The sequence below is a fragment of the Dermacentor albipictus genome, chromosome 1, assembly GCF_038994185.2.
Source record: "Dermacentor albipictus isolate Rhodes 1998 colony chromosome 1, USDA_Dalb.pri_finalv2, whole genome shotgun sequence".
Classification (NCBI taxonomy): domain Eukaryota; kingdom Metazoa; phylum Arthropoda; class Arachnida; order Ixodida; family Ixodidae; genus Dermacentor; species Dermacentor albipictus.
This window is the reverse complement of record NC_091821.1, coordinates 449,227,214-449,244,842: the sequence shown is the minus strand read 5'-3', so window position 1 is coordinate 449,244,842 and position 17,629 is coordinate 449,227,214. Positions and strand designations below refer to the sequence as shown.

Below are 17,629 nucleotides of genomic sequence, written 5' to 3'. Positions count from 1 at the left end.
ACTGCACGAACTACTGCTGGAACCAATGTTCGTTGTTTCATCGGCTGAATAAACTGCAGTAAACATTCGCTTACTCCTTAAATTAGGAAGCACTGGGTCACGCGCGTACGTGCATACAACAGATCTCACTCAATGACGGCGAACACTCGCTGTCACAGCGTTGGCTTGACGAAGGGCGCGAACAGAGCGGACAGAACGCTTCTGCTGCCTCTTCCGTCAAAGCGTCTCCGCAAAATTGCGTTATCTGAGCGCCCCCCCCCCCTCCCACCCAGCTTTGCGTCCATCGGAAATTATCACCAAGACAGAGCGAGGGTGGCGCAAGACCGGGCTAGAGCAACGGCTAGAGGAGGAGAAGCGCGCTAAACTAGCGCATCCCGCATCCCTCTCCCGGCTTGCGCGCGTTTTATCACGTGACCTCCTATAGATACTTGGGGCGCCCATCGAGCCCGGCTCAGCCTCGAACACTTCCTTTAACGCGCACAGCCAACGGCGCGGGATAGGATCTTATCGCACTTGACTTTATACGAAAGCTCACGATAACACCGACAGATATATTTTGACGGTTGTGTCCATATAATTGCTATCGCAAAATTCGCAATAAATAGAAATTTTTACCAAGGACCAACCACACTGCTTCTCCATGTCGTGAGAGAGCGGTGAACGATAGTTCTAGAAAATGTGCTGCTAAATCTCCGCCAAATGACTACGCTCGCATTTGGTGATCGCGGCACACAGTCGCAAGAACTTGTGGAGGAAATGCCGGAGTTCTGGCAGCTTCAGGTGCACTAGATCATTCAGCAACATGGGCGGCTTTGTAGTTCTACCTCACATCAGAGCAAACTGCACTAGACGGAAATCAAGGGCAGCCGCACCGTTATATCAAAGGAAATTAAGGACAATTACGCCGCGTCTTCACACTTCGAGCATGCTCCGACAGCCCACCGATAGATATTTCAAACGCAACCACGCTCGGACGAGCAAATTTTGCTTCTGCCAAGTGAACGTAGCGGGTATTTCAACACGCGTATTAAATTCATGGCTGTTTCATTCGTGAACATTACTTAAGTGACGTAAAATTATCAGTGAGCAAAACAGTTTTTATTTCAACGCGAGTAAACAAAACCGAAACTAGCGCAACTGTTCTGCTCAGTTGTGCAGCTACAAAATGATCCAAAGCCGGAGCCGTCAATAGCATGACGCCATTTTAAAGTTGCGCTGCATCACGCACGAGTATACATTGTCGTTGAGTGGTTCTGAAATCGCTGCGCTAGGGACGACTGCAACCAAGCGTTGCGACAAGTTACGGTGGGAGCTTCTGTCCGTGCTGTGTGATTGCGACGAGGGGACCGCCGCCAGCAGCAGCGTTTCGCCGATTTCGTCTTTGCCGACATCGAGCAAGTGCGCTCGCCGGAAGCGTCCGAAGTGCTGCGGTTTGCACTGCATCTTTCATTGTGATATGGGAGATCGCAACGGACAGAGACGACCAGATGCATACGAACCACTACCAGCGGGGACCTGTGACCTGTGCCATATTTCTCTTAACGTCTCAGGTAAGCATATCAGCTTTTGTTCCGAGTTTACAAACGGCGCGGACTCGGTCCTTCCGGTATGGCTACATTTTGCGCCACGTTTCTCTTGGCAGTTCACAGACGTTTCTTGGGCATGCGTGCGCGTATGTATGCGAAAATACTACTGGCAGACGGAAGCCTCAGGAGAGCATCTGAAATTATTGCAAAGCTGTACTGCCAGGAGAAACACCGTTCTTAACGACTCCGGTGACGAGTGGCCTGTCGCATCGAAAGATCCGTAGAATATCAAGTACTGTCCTGCGTAACTTGAAGTGTAGATACAATACTAGTACCAGTGTAACTTTCGCTGGCGAAGACAGGTAGTCGAAAAGACAGCTTGTGTATTCTGAAGATTTACTAGCGCTTTAGGTATATTACCGCGAATAATAAAAGCGCTACAACGCTGTATGGCAGTGTCAGGCGATGTGGCAGCACAGATATCTTAAGAGCGGTAAAGCGGCTGCATGCACAAGCGAACAGACACAGCGCTTTAAAAGCGCTGAAACAGAACAAATTTTATGTGCATTTGGCTGTAAGTAGAAAACACAAAACACGTTAGCTGACAATCTAAGCCGATGTATAATGTTATTATTTTTTATGTAATCTTTATTTTCATGGTGGTAAATATTTAAAAGCATGAATTTGCTGCAACCTTTATATAGTAAATCCTACTAGGCGCACAAAACCTGGCTGTGTTATGCACAGAATTTGTGGTATTCCTACTGGATTTTCTATTTTGAGTCCGGTATTTTATGAAAACGAGGGTCTTTTTATTTGTAGTCTTATGTTAGTGCAGATATTTGGCAAGCAGAAATGAATCAATTCCAAGGTGGTACCTCTTGGTGAGCTACATATAAACCCAAGTTTCTCCTGTCTTGGCTATTGTAATGTGCATATAACAATTTTAAGTATATACTGCTGTAGTTGGCTTAGTCGCTGTCGCGTATTTTGTAAAAGTAGAAGGCTATGATTATTTTACTGTTTTCATGCAGAAATACCTTTCTTTGTTGTACCAAGAAACGCTCACAGCATTAAATGAAATGAAGTGTGATGTATTATTCTGCTAATTTAATAAAGGAAATTTCGTCTGCACTGCATCAGAGATTAGTTTACTTTCTTTTACTAAACAATGCATTATCTCCTCTGCTACGGCTGTTCTGTGTATTTTTGTAATTTTGAAATGTACTTTATTTTAGGTATTCAAGAAATGCCAACATCCAGAAGAAGACGCCATCTTATCCAGCACGTTATTGGTGAGACAGATCGTAGCAGGGACTTTCGCATATCTCATTAGCATAAGATGCTATTTGTTGTAATTTTTGTGTTCACTTTCCTGGCCTTTATTCATTTCAGCATTATTGTGCAAAGGGTAATACTTTTACATCGAGATAGAGTAATTGTCCAAAGGAGAGACATAGCTGGAGGAGACGGCACACATGAGCCTCCTTTGTCCGTATCTCTATGTTGCGCCGTTACTCTGTCATTGTCTACCAACAAGCCCAAGTTCTTCATCAGCTACATTTACTAATTCTCCGTTATTACAATTTCATTGATACAACATTGAAAGTACAGAGGTACACAGGAAGACAGAGACTTGAAATGATGAAGAGCCGTAGAACAAGGAGCATCGCTGGAGCCAATGTTTCGACAAAGAGAAGGAGATAAGTTTTCTTGTCAAAACATTAGCTCCAGTAAAATTTCTTGTTCTATCACTATTTATGATTAAAAGACAGCATTATTGCTCTTGCTGAAGTATTATGCATTATGGAATAAAAATTGGCAGGGTTAAATGTCAGGAATGTGATATTTCTTGTGTATTTTAATGCTACAGCGAAAGCCAGAAAAACAAGATGTAGAGAACCACGCTGTTATTTGTCACTACCCAGTTTGGCCAGCTTCATCAGAGCGTGCACTTTGTTGCATTATCGACCACTGGAATTCATTAATTGAATTGCTTCGTGATTACTTATATTTAGAGATGCTGAACTTGTTTTAATGCAGCTTAACATAGTGTGTGTAAAAAATATACAATGACATTTTAAGAGGCTTGCAGTTGACTAGCAGATCACTTGATGGTATGAGCTCAGGTTTCCACTGAGCTTCCGTGCACAAATCGGATGCACATTCTCTTTTTTTCATTGCTTGGATTTTCATAAGCATAAGTACCATTTCTTCTTTGTCAATGTTCTAGTTGTGTTGTGGGACCTAACTGTTTACATTTATTTGTATTGGTATCCATGTTCCACAGACTGCTTAATTTTTCTTGTAAATTGTGACATGGTAGGACTAAGAGCATTTGTGCAAATTTGCTGCAGGTACACTCTGGTGGCTCCCGCCCCTGCATCCTACCACCACTGTGTCCTGACTATGTCCACTAGGGAGTTTGAAGCCTTTGGCGGCTCCTGCCGCTGCGTCCTGCCACCACCATGTCCTGACTACATCCACTAGGGAGTTGGCAGCCTTCGTGATGATGCCAAGCAGGCTGGAAGCCAACAGAAAGATTAATGTAAATACATGTGATTAAGTGGCAACTTTTTGAGTGAAGTGGCTTGTAGCCACTCAGCAATGAAAGAGTTAACTTCAAAGCAGTTTAGACTCCCTGCTATCGGTGCAGGAATGCTCAAGTCCATGCAGTTTGCCTTAGCCGCCAAAAGGCTCTGTGGATTAGACGAAACGCGCTGCAAATTTTGAAACCAGTAGGAGACCACTTGTACATTTTTCTTGCTTAACAAAAAACTGCTTTGATAAAGCTTTAGCAATCTAAAAAGAATACGGTGTACACTCATACATGGTATTGGGCATAAATTTACTAGGACTGCCTCAATAGTAAGTATGCTGATAAACACACCAAAACTGACTTTATTTTGCTAGTTCATCCGCATCTCTGTGCACTGCTGTATAATTTATGTTCCTGAAATCAGTTTTTGCATGCAGCACAACTCCTAAATATGTGGATTACATAAATTTGCAGCTTTTGCTGTAAGCCAGATTCATGAAAATAATGTTAATTGGCCATTTTGTCCATGTTTAATGACCCATAATAAACTGAGCAGTGGCTAATAAGCAGTTCAATTTTTGGTGTAAGGCCTCTTTTTATAGTCCCGAAAAATTTGGCCCCTTTAATGAAGGAACCAATTTTTCTGCTATGCCTTTTATGATGCATAGATTGGTGCATTACACAAAATCTCACTTAGTGCTTGCGCCAGTAAAAAAACTTTTTAAGTTAAGTATTTTTTGAAATTAACATTTGCGCTATATTGAAGGGCCTCCAGTTCTTCAAAAAAAATTTCAAGTGGTCGTGTGCCAGGTCGGTACAGCTCGCATGGAATTGCCTACTTACACAAATAGGGAGGGCCATGCCCTCCGTGGTTGCTCAGTGGCTATGGTGTTGGGCTGCTGAGCACGAGGTCGCAGGATTGAACCCCGGCCACGGCGGCCGCATTTCGAGAGGGGCGAAATGCGAAAACACCCGTGTACTTAGATTTAGGTGCACATTAAAGAACCCCAGGTGGTCGAACTTTCCGAAGTCCTCCACTACGGCGTGCCTCATGATAAGAAAGTGGTTTTAGCAAGTAAAACCCCATAATTTAAATTTTTTTAGGGAGGGCCAAGTACACTTGACTTTATGTTAAGATACTATTATTCATCTACAAAAGACAAAATGAAACATTCCATCCTATAAACAGCTCTTAACACTCATTTACACTTTTGCACATCTTTATACCTGAAGTCTGGTGGCTTGTGTCTGTTTTCATTATCTGCTATGTGCCCATGGTAAACTTCAGGTTTGCCCTATGGTGAAGAATATTGTGGTGCTTATAGATATCGATCTGTGTTTTTCAGGTTGCCTCGAAATTTTACCAAAGCCGTACCACACACGGGCCAGGCCTCTTGCAAACGGCGTATAACCAGGCTCAACACATGAGTGTCGAGTGAGTCCGGAGATCAAGGCAACCTGCTGTGCGACCAGCGTGCAACCTTTGGTGACCTCTCTACATGTTCCACCTATTTCACAGCTGCACCTCAGCTGCAACTTATCCAAACAGCATCACCAACTGTGGTCACTCATCAAACCATGGATGAATGTTAGGGTGGAGTGATTTGAAGAGACATTCTATTTGTCTCTTCAAATTCTTAGCAAATACTTGTGTTATTATAATTAATATGTGTCTTTAGTGCCTAGTTTTTAATGGTTCCTTTCTATTAGAATTCTCACCATCGATTCCTGCTATTACTATAATGTATGTCTTTATGCCCAGTTTTTCGTAGTTCTTTTGTACTTGTGTATGTAATTGATAGATTCATACTTGTTATACAGAAGGCTAAAATGCAAACTTACAGCATTTTTTTCTTTCTTTTGATTATCTACAGCACTGCAAAGTGTTCAAGAAATGTAACCTAACGTGAGCTCTTGTGCAGGAAAAATTTAAGAGCAATATAGAGTACTTATTTCAAACACCCATTATTCTTGGAAAAGTCAAGAATATAGGAGCACAAAAAAGAAAATATTAAACTAGAGAAACATAAGTTCCCCTCATAAGTCTGATAATAATGTGACTTCCTTTCACTGCAAAGATACCAGTAATATACTCGCACACAAGGTTTCAAACAAGAAAGCTATGATGCCCTTTGCATTTCTCGGTGCCCATTTGTCACACTGACGAATGTCAAAGGCATCGTAGGTTATATGCACACATTGGTTGTGTTACACTTGTGAGTATTTCATTTCTCAAACACAAAGGTTTACAGCAGTGCTTTAAATAGCAAGTGCATTTCCTAATTTATTAGTGCAAGAGTAACAGTACAGATCATGTAAAAATTATTTTACAGTCCATGGATGCACGCTTCTGATGACATAGCAGTGACGTGGTCGTGGGATGAATGTCTTTATTTCAGATTTAAATATTGGCTTCCAGGTCTGGGTTAGTCTCCTACACAGAATAGTATAGGTCAGAGCCCATTTACTAGAGAAAGTGAATTAAACTAGGAATTATAAACATCAAAAGATCTTGTTTAGGACACTAATGAGACAATCAGCAAGGTTCTTTGGTTATTCATTTCCAAATTTGTGAGGATATATGTTATGACTGGTTTCAATATTGTGAGTACAAATATTTGTTTATTGTCACACTAGAGTGGGCTGCCCCATTTGTATACAACCCCTTTACAGGCTAAAAATTCCGTGTGTTACCCTATTTACTCGCATAATGATCACACTTTTTTGCAAAAAAAATTGACTCAAATTCAGGGGTGCGGTCATTACACTGGTTAATTTTCCCGCAAAAAGAAAAAAATATATTATCTGGCATTTACTACGGGATGACAACAGGTCAACAAATAGGCGGCTGCTGCTGTATGTAGTGCAGGACACGAAAAAAAATGGTGGCCGGCAGAGCAAGCCGAACGCGCCGAATGCATTTTTCTTCTCGTGAGTACATTACAGTGCATTCAAACAGTTTCTTCCATATTAGTAATGAATAATATTTGCAAGTTTGCGGCAATAACATAGCCCTGCCCACTTTGAGGGGACAGAAACAGATGGGCGCACTTAGCTGCCAGTGACATAGGAACACATGCTGCGGAAACTGCGGCATTTGTCTTCACCACTATCCTAACGTGGCACGTTTCCGCTAAGGGTGGGTGAATATCTTAGCTGCGTTACAAACGCCGGCGAATGAATAGGGTACACTTCTAACCTATCAGTGTAAACGTGGCTGCTATCATTGCCGCTCGCGATTTGTTGCGTGCCCACAAGTGCAGATGAGAAGAATCGAAAGACGCCTTTTTTTGTTGTTTTTATTGACCACAACCATTATAAAGCCTACACATAATAAAGGAAAGTTTGGTTGTAGCTTTTTTTTGTCGTAGAAGTGCGGAAAGTGATGAAAGCAATGAAATGGGGCATCTGCTTAAGAAAGTTTTTTGCGTGCAGACTGCTTGGTTTGTCTTGAAGAGTCGTTCGCATAGCAGTCGACAGATGGTAAGCGCGATCATTATTAGCTAGATTTGGCACGTGACACATCGCTGCGGCAAGTTCGGGGTGAAATCATTACGTGGGAAATAAAAAAAATCGAATTAAAACGACAAAATTTAGGGGTGCGATCATTACGCGAGTGCAATCATTATGCGAGTAAATACGGTAATAGGCTGTTTTTGGTTTTGTGCACTCTATGTTAAGGGATGCAAATGGTGACATACAACAGAATGCAAAAATGACTAATGAATTCAAGCAGGGCATGGGGCTTTTTAGGCAGATGCGTGCGTGTGCTATTTATAAAGCTCCCCATGGTATGCCTGAAGGCATTTTCTAACACTTTGGTAGAATACACTGACACCCACTTATTAACTCCTCGAAACAACTTTTTTATATATTTGTACTAGAGATTTGAATATACTGTCATTCATAAAGTGTTTTATTAGATTTGAATTGTCATTTATTTTTGTGTAGCTGCTGTTTTTTAGTTATGTCCTACACAGTGGCAAAATATTTTGGGGGGCACTTTCCTGTGTATAAAGTTTTCAGAAATAGCTTCATGCTGTATCTTATTTAGCTATTCGTATACTGCAAAGTGGTGATACCTATCCAAACGGCTTGTACAATTACTGGAACTATGCAAGAATATATTAGGCCACATTAAATAATTTACAGATTGCAATTTCAATTAGATATGAGCATTCTGCATATCTTGAAGAGTACGTATGCCAAATTTCGTTAGTATAGGACAACTATAAGTGCATAAGGTTATTCTCATGCTATTGTGAGAAAATGTTTTTGAAGTATATTCAATAGCTTTTTTTCACAATAGCATGAGAAGTATGCAAGATTAGTAGGCAGGCCTCTCTGCCTGCCTACTAATCTTGCATACTTCTAGTAACTTTACATGCTGTTTGAATAGATATCGGTACTTTGTAGTCTACGAAGAGCTGAGGTAGCTACAGCACACTGCTTTTTGTGAAAATTTAGTACACAAGAAAGTGCCCACAAAGATCAGTGTATTTCCCCATTGTGTGGGACATAACTCAAGAAGCAGCTAAAGAAATACTAATGACATATATGAAATCTGCATGAAGAACTCTACAATTTGCTCTCTTTCAAAACCTCTAGTACGAATAATAAGACTGTTTCGAGTAATATTCAATCAGCAAAACATGCCCCTTGCTATAGTGACCTACAACATAGAAACGCAGATTGAATGCAAGTCTTTTTGTTAAAGCGACTCTGGGCTGTCTTCCCAAGGGCTTCTGTTAAACACTGAAATTTCCTGCATTTACCAGAAGTGCAATACTAAAATGTTTGTGGATGTGCAATTGGTATTGGCAAACTAACAGAAAAAAAGACAGTTCTGTGAAATGAGGAATTGACTATAACTTTGTTCGACATTTACATTTTGACTCCATATCTTTGTTTTGTGCTTTGTACTGAGTGTTTCAGCAGTGACTGCCGCTAAAAATTGAACATATCTGCTTCATGACAATGCGACAATTTTCGCTAACAGAAATTTATAGCAGTGGCAGGCATTATAATTACAGTACTCAATAACGTCTAGTTTGTAAGAACTCAGACTAGCACCAGTTCCGAGATACACAACCCAAAAAGACATGATCAGATAGGTTTATCTTCCACACAGAATTGTCCCATAAGGCTTACAAAATGTTTTGTGGCTAAGTAATATCTGCAACAGCAAAGCATGTTCCACCAAGTATGGCGATAAATATTTCAGAGCCGTCAGTCTGAGGACTCCTACAAACTAACAATACCTTCAGCACTGACTAGCCTCAATAATAGGATGTCAGCCATTTTGCTGAAATTAATAAAACTTCAATTATTGTGATATTGTTTACGAAAAAATTTGCAATTGTAATGCAGTTCTAGTATCTGTCACTTGTAAATATTTTCCAATTAGTTTTTCAGACTACAATTTTTGGTAATAGAGGTATTCATTGCAGAAAGATCTAGTACATGGCACTTAATAATAAAGGTACTGGTCATTGTAGACTTTCTGTTGCACAGCTGTTTCTTGAAATCTGAAAGGATGTACCCGCCTCCTTATGTTAGCTAGAAACGGAAATCTGTCAGTATGTTTTGTTTAAAATACAGCTGATCAACCCGATAGTTAGGCTGCTTGCCAAATATAAATCATAACAATAATAGTGAAGGACCATAATAACAAAGTGATGCTGACTCATAACTATGCCCAGCTACATCCACGCAGCTGTGCCATACAATGTGCATGTGTTCAGAAGAGCCAAATGCCCCAGAGAGAAAGCAACAGTAACTCATTGTTTGTCATCTTGCTCAAGCAGATTATGCGCTAGCTGTAATTTATGCTCAGTAAATACATAAATCAGTCATGTCAGGTGTCTTACTTTGGGTTGCAAGTTCGAAGTTCTTGTAATCTTGCTTGTTTTTATTTTGTTTCCTTTGTGAGCATGAGTGACTTGGTTGCCTTCGCACATATTCTCAAAACTGTTTCATCACTGGGAATCAGGAAATTTAATTTACGTATGAAATCCCCAGTTCCCAGTTACTAATTTGGTAGGCTTTGAGCTTAATTCTCTTAACTTTTATATGTTTAGCTACCAAGTAGTCTTATCGTGCATTGAAACATATCCATGCAATGCAGAGAGGGCACCCAAATTATAAATATCTGTTCTTGCTTTCTACCCTGCTCTGGTGTTTTCAAAACCTAGCATTGGTGCAATGGCCTGTCTGCAGAAAAGTAGTAAAGTGGCTAAATTTAAAGGTCAACAACATAATTAAGATACAAAGCAAAAATATAAGTTCGCAATTGTCCCCCATAACGAGAGTTCTGCTTAGAATTTAAAAAAAAATTGACATCCTGCTGTGGTGTGAGAATTGCTCTGGGTGCCAAGGGGACTACGTAGCACCTGTACTAGTGTATACAAAGCAAAAAAAAAGGTCACTCCAGATTGGAACGGCAGTGGAAAGTCAAGCACAGATGCTTTATTTCATGCACCATTAATGTGGCTTATCATCTGCTCCTGTTGTATGGGAATGCATACGTTGGGAAGACAATCCTTCGCACCATTGTTACCTTAGCGGGACACCAGAGAAAGGTAGAAATCGAGAACAGGTATTCACACTTGGTTGCCCACAGTGTGTTATTTGGATGTGTTTCACTCTACAAAAGACTACTGTGGTAGGTAATCATAATGACAAAGACAAAACAAATAAAAGAGGTATGTGTCAGTCATCCGTCCGTGACTTCCAGTGTTTATAGAAACACTTCTTTGTGTATATGTGCCAAGCCGTAGGGAGGCTTTACGTAACTCAGTCATGCTTGCTAAGCTAAAGATTGGAATAAGGAAAATCACAAGAACATTGTATGAGTGATTTATAGATGTGGCACCTAAAGTAACTTATTCATGTATGTCCTGAGGATAGATTACAGCCAGTGCATAATGTGCTCTTACAGGATGATTTGTGATGAGTAAAAGAAGCCTTCCTCACATCTTCCTCTTTGTTTCTTTTGGATCTTTGTGCACTATGAGTATTGTTACAGCTGCGTGCATGCAGCTGGGTATAGTTTATGTGTTCTGCTTCCTCTCTTGTCCTCATCATTCATGCGCTATCTTTGCCGTAACAAAATACAGCTGCCTGTGCTACTTATTTTGTCAACGTGTTTGCATTATGGAAAGTTTTGTATTAGCGGTTATTTCGACCTGTGAAATTGTCTGTGTCAGCTATTTTACTTAGTCTTGCAAAAGTATGTTTCTCAACATAAATAAATGATCAGTATAAGTGTTGCTGTATTTATTTTTGTAATTTTGTCAGTTATGAGATTTTTATACACTGTTGCATGTTGTATGACAGAATAAAATTGATGCACAACTTTTTAATGTGTTTTTCAGATCAATTTTCATCTCACGCTAACATGCACAAATTGTGTGGGAAAAAGTGCCAACAAGAGTACCATAAGGTAAGACAGCTGTTTTTACTATTAGACTGGATTATCAATTGCCAACCAGTTGTTTTCAGCAAGCATAGCATAATGCATAGGTAATGTAATCTAAGTTGGAATATTGTTTTTATTGCACTTCCTTATATGGGTCTCCTTTATACATAAGTGCAGCCTCTCTTATTTGTTATGTGTAGCTTACTTGCTTAGAATGTTAAGTCGTAAGTTAAGTCTTTTAGAACAGGGAAATAGGTGGAACTTATGAATCTTTTGACATATTAGTATAAGAGACTTGTGCGGTGGTGAATTAACCTTCTACATGAGTTACATAATATTTTGGGGTCTCATTATGGTTCTGAGTGGCATTGCAGTATCATGCATATGCAGCTGCAGGCTACATATTGGATATTTATTTAAGACTGTTTTGCTTAGTTGGCTATTGATTCCAGTTTAATGGTAAAGAGAACTGTCTTGCTTTCATAGTGATTCTGTGCTGACTTATACATTTGAATTTTCCAGAAGACAATAACAAAGATTGATGAAATATTAACTTTTTCTTGCTAACCTGCCATGTGCTTTTTGTCAAGTTTACTGTGGATTCTTTGTTATCCTATGTTGTCTTTTCATAGTAGTCTTCTTGAGAACTAGCCGTAGTCGTGTGTACTTACAGCAAGAGTTGTTGACACATTTTGAAAAGCGGCTCGACACTGCCATCCAAGAGTGAAACGACTTACATAGATTAGTTACCTTACTTTATTTGCAAGAGGCCGGCACCACGCACTAAGGGTAACTTGACACACTGCTGGAGTCATCAGACTCATCTAGAATAGTTCGGTGAGTCATTCTTGCAGTGTTCATGAGACACTTTATCTTGAGTCGTTGGACTCATTTAGAATTGTTAACGGACTCCCTCAGCACTAGTCTTGTGACCCTTTTGAGAGGGTATAGGTGACTATTACAACAGAGTATGCATGACTATTGTGTGCGGAGTCACGCAAACACCTTGTATTGAGCAGATAGTCTCGGGACTCTTTGCCAAAAGAGAGTTCGGGTGTCTCCCACAAAGTGAGTCGTATACGTGACGAGTCCAGACTCTTCGAAAAGAGTAAGGGATACTCTTTTTTTTCTTAGTGTGCAATGCAGCAATAAAAAAAAAAGTACAAATGCAACTTTCGGGGCAAGGAAGCACGATGCTTTAAACACCTGTTTATTCTGGCGAGTGGTGCGTATCTCACTTCCTACGCACCGCCAGATTTTTATTCTCAGCATCTTTTTTTCTGTTCCTTCTTTTTCTTTTTTTTTCCTGTGAGGAAAATGTACTTCCTGTTCCGCCTGATTTAAGAGCAGCAATCGTCAATATCCCCCCCTCCAAAAAAAAGAAGAAAGAACACTCGAGGCGACAATTAGGGAAAGTCAACATAATAAAGTGTAATTCATGCCTTCCGCGCACGGCGATATAACGAGAGTATATATAGTTCGCACAATATGAGTATGCGCCAGGAACACATTCTATACACAATGAATTATATAAAAGCTGGCTGTTCTCCAAGGTGCGTGCTTGTCTGCAGATTGCTCGGATTGCGGCTAATCTCTATAACTAACGTTCTTGACTAGAAGTCTGAACGATGGTTATGCCCTCGATACATAGAGTGGTGGTGGCTGGTAAGGGATCACTGGTGCATAAAAGTCTTCGCTTTGCTGACGCGATAATTTCTAGAGGAAGGTCTGGCAAAGCTGACTGACCTATTGGGTGTAAATAGATATGCTGGCAGCTAGGCATTTAATGGCTTCTTCAGAAATATAATAGGAATAATACGAGGGAAAAAATGATTAAAAGATGATGACATGAACCGACAGGAGAAGAATAAAGTAGTTTCCACAAATGCGGATATATATTGAATCAAGAAAAAAAGGCATAGCAACAAAACGTTGTATTTAGCACTTTTCGCGAGTTGGCAGAAAACAATTAAGCAACAGCAATACAAGTTAGAGAGCCCAAAACAAAATAATTTCTTTAGTTCAAGCAAATAGAATGGATACCCACTTAAGCAGAAGGCGCTAAAGTTATCTGAAACCGTAGTTAAACAGGAGTTAAACTCACAAATGTTTTCTTTCATGATTGCTATTTGCCATTGACCAGTCATTTTCGCTTATAAGTCCAGTGTCAAGATTAGCCGAAATTTTCTTTTACAAACAATCCAAGTTTAAGAGCTTTTTGTGAACGTGCGTCCAGATTCTTAACATGAAAATGGCACAAGCATACAAGCTTAAAAAGCGGAATCTTTTCCAAAACTAACCCGACACTAAAACACAACACAGGCGACATGCCGAGAGCGGGAATGTGCTTTCATGGGGTAACGTCTTAACAATATTGCGTAGCATTTCACCCTCAGAGCTCATTGCGTACAAAGACTATCAAGTAATTGTTTTATTTTTGTTGAAAACGCATATTTCACAGAAAGGTGTCCTAAGTATTGCTTCGACCACGACAATATATATTCATTACATACCGCCTAAGTTATCTGCCTCCGGACGTGGTGAAACATGTCTCATCTGACGGCAGGGCTTCAGCGCTCTATCAATACAAACTGAACTTTAATTTCCGATGAGGATCACACAAGAAATATTGTGAATCAACAAAAGAGGTTCGCAAATTTATCGTGAGAGCCATCGAACCCAAAATTCCTGCTCTTTTCACCGCGGTCGGGACATCTAGACAGCCACGTTTCAGGCCGGCATTCGCTTTTCCGCTGAAATTCTTCTCGCCTTGTACTTCGTCGCCGTAAGAACGAACGATTAATGAGCATTCCTGCAGCGAGAATCCAGATCTGTCAAGCATTGCGACATTGTCGCTTCTTGTGCACTCAAACTCAAAGGTTATACAACAAAATTGGAAGCCCAATATCCATCATGCATTAGGTGTCGGGTAATTATTGATATTCGCGCGGTATTTCTTCTCTTAGTATTTCTTGTACTCAAGAGGCTCGCATTTTCGCAAAGCCCTAAACCTTGTAAACACCAAAATATCAATTTTTTCTTGCATGGAAGGTCGGAGTTAGCAAGCACAGTGACCATGACATCGTGCCATAGAAAGTCACCTGTGTTCATTCTCCAAAATGTGTGCGTACATATATATATATATATATATATATATATATATATATATATATATATATATATATATATATATATATATATATATATATATATATATATATATACGTATTACTTACACACAGAACCTCTGGCGCTGACACATCTAGGTCAGCATGAGTACTGCAGATATGTCGATAACGCTGTCGTTATGGAATGCTTTGAGCCACAGACTTGTGAATCAGGTCATCATCTTATGCCTACTCAGGTCCACTTCAAGACTAAGTCCTCTCTTTACCATAGCCAATTACTCCTGTATTGCGCCAGGTCATTTCCTATCACTGCTTAGTTACCTATAGAAAACACGGGGAAGGCGGAAGATAGAAATTCAAGACGATGCGCAAAACGCGAACCAGGTAAGAAAAACCAACATGGCTCAGTGTGATGACTGAGCTAGCGAATTTCAAGCGTTTTTAGCCCTGTGACTGCCAACCAATGCCAGAGATGTTGTCGTGACCGTTGTCTATTGTTAAAATGTCTTGTTTTGTAGCCTTGTTGCCATGTCGGTAATAAAGAAAAAAAAGTGTAAGCTGGAGCCAACGTTTCCATAAGTTGACTTGTCTTTTTCAAGCCTTGAAAAAGACAAGTCAACTTGTGGAAACGTTGGCTCCCGCTTTCACCTTGTTCTCGTTTTGCGCATTGATTATTTATCTGCTGTATTCGACTATACTGCCCTTCTTTTGTCACCCATTATGTGGCCATAATTGGTGCTGTCCAAATCGACACTTCAGTGACTGCTCCCACCGAGTGATATAAACCAATCTCTAAGGCTGTGCATTTGCTGACTGCACGTACCGCGAGCAATCGCAGAGCCGCTTATTTGTCATGGGGAGTATGTTATGAGCAGCTCCTATAGACCATCGGTTATCTGCCGTAAACATTACGTGGCCTACCCAAAACATACTTCCTTCCTAATGTGAACCAGGATATCGGCTACCCCCGTTATTTCTGTAATCACCCCGCTGTTGACCTGTCTCTTAACATTACACCTAAACTCTATTTCATTTCATTGCTCGTTGCGCTGACTTTAAGTTCTCGAACTTGTCATGCAAACTTGGTTAGGATACTGTTGAAAACAAGCACTCGAACGACCGCACTTGCAAAATATTGTTATCTACGAAAGGCTTTATGAATCGACACCTCCAATCCTCAGCCATCATTTTAGGTTGTGATTTCAAAATGCGAGTTCTACTTCTCATCTTGACTACTGTTACTCATTATCGTGAACGCACCACAATCTCTACTCAGCCCACAGGATGTCTGGAAGCTATAAAAAGGAACACTTTTGTGGTTGTTGTTATGTTCTACTTCTTTTTTTAAACCACGTCCTATGTAATGCATGACTTCAGCTTGCTCGTACGCCAGCCATGACAGCCTAGTCAATTGCCAGCGTGGTATATGGGGCTTTATTCCTATTCCATACCGATATTATTTATATAGCTTGTCCATCATCATTTACTTTTCTCACATATCACCAATGAACGCCCAGATGCTGCATGCAAAGTGGTAAACACCGTTTTTGGTGGCGACAGAAAACATTTCACTCCAGAAAATATTATGGTAAACGGTGAACGTGTTACTGACACAGATCTGGCTGAATATTTCAGCGCATATTTCGTGAACAATGGCGTACCTGATTGTAAGAGAAAGCGTTGTAACGAATCACATACGCCTTTCTTGGAACATAGCATCAGCGAGAGCTTGTTTTTAGCGCCAACAGATGAAGCCGAAATCTTCAGAACCTTAATAAACTTCAACCTTAGCAAGACGTTAGGTCTCAAGAATATGCGAATAAAACCTGTGAAATACGTTATTACATCTCTAACTTCTGTGATAAAGCAATGTGACATGTGTGTTTGTTTACCCTTATCAGGATGACCACATTTCACCGCCTCACAAATGTTATCGCACAGCGCAGGACGCACCTGTATGTATCAGAAGTTTTTGGAAAGTTATCAGCGGTTCTATCCGCTGTGTGTTCTCACCGAAACTTGTGTAATCTGATTTCATCGCACGACGCGAATGGTGTAGAACTTCTTGGAAGACACGCGGGTGATTACTCTGGAACCAATGATTACTCTGGAACCTTCGCTGACTGATGTATAAAAGCCGACACCCTAGATCCGCTGATCAAATTTTCGACGATCGCTGACTGCACTCTTAAGCAAAATTACACCCTTTTGCCGCACAACGATAATCGCCATCTGTCTTGACCGCATTTCCTTTCTTTAACGCGGCGAGCCCAGTACATTCTAGTAACGAACACCATGAGCGTTATCAGCATGACATAGCATTCCCGACAGGAAAGTAGCGGGCGCGGGGTTTTCAAGAAAGGAAACGCAAGCAAGGCAAATGACGATTATCGCTGTGTGGCAGAGATACAACCCCAAGGCTGTAACTTTACCTAAGAATGTGTGTTCGCTGCTATCGTTGTGCTTTAAGTGTAGTCTGTTTTTGTGGGCACAGGTTCGCCCAATAGAAGTTAATTTCGTCTTTCACAGTATTGGTACTGTGTTCTTCATCGTGACTTCCACGTGACAATATATTTAGTCTTGCGCTAGAAACTGCCACTTTTCCTGAAGAAATGAAGAAAGCAATGATTTCTGTAATAGATAAAGGGGGTGACAAGCACATCATGTAAAAATTACAGACCTATTTCTGCTCTCCCAATTTTTTTCAAAGGACTTCGAAAAAACAATTTGGACTCGTATAACAAGTTAATTTTTTCTAGCAAATATATCTTAGCCATGCGCAATTCGGCTTTCGCAAGGGAAGGTCGACATAAACAGCCTTAGTAACTTTGAAAGAGAACATAGTATAGTATAGCATAGTATAGTATAGTATAGTAAAGTATAGTATAGTATAGTATAGTATAGTATAGTATAGAATAGTGTAGTATAGATAACAAATTTTACATGTCAGGCCTGTTCATTGACTTCTCAAAGGCGTTCGACTTCTTCAGTCATGACATTCTTGAAGAAAAATTGT

At 40.4% G+C, this 17,629-nt stretch overlaps 2 long non-coding RNA genes across 2 annotated transcripts; both read left to right on the top strand.

Moving 5' to 3' along the window:
* The first annotated feature begins 1,198 nt into the window (after nucleotides 1-1,198).
* On the top strand, nucleotides 1,199-6,496 carry LOC139054760 (uncharacterized). Its single transcript, XR_011511495.1, has 4 exons — nucleotides 1,199-1,550; nucleotides 2,765-2,821; nucleotides 3,884-4,074; nucleotides 5,412-6,496. It is a non-coding gene; the product is annotated as an uncharacterized lncRNA (long non-coding RNA).
* A 1,714-nt stretch (nucleotides 6,497-8,210) lies between these two features.
* On the top strand, nucleotides 8,211-11,429 carry LOC139054759 (uncharacterized). The gene is made up of 2 exons (XR_011511494.1): nucleotides 8,211-8,309; nucleotides 8,381-11,429. It is a non-coding gene; the product is annotated as an uncharacterized lncRNA (long non-coding RNA).
* Nucleotides 11,430-17,629: the final 6,200 nt, after the last annotated feature.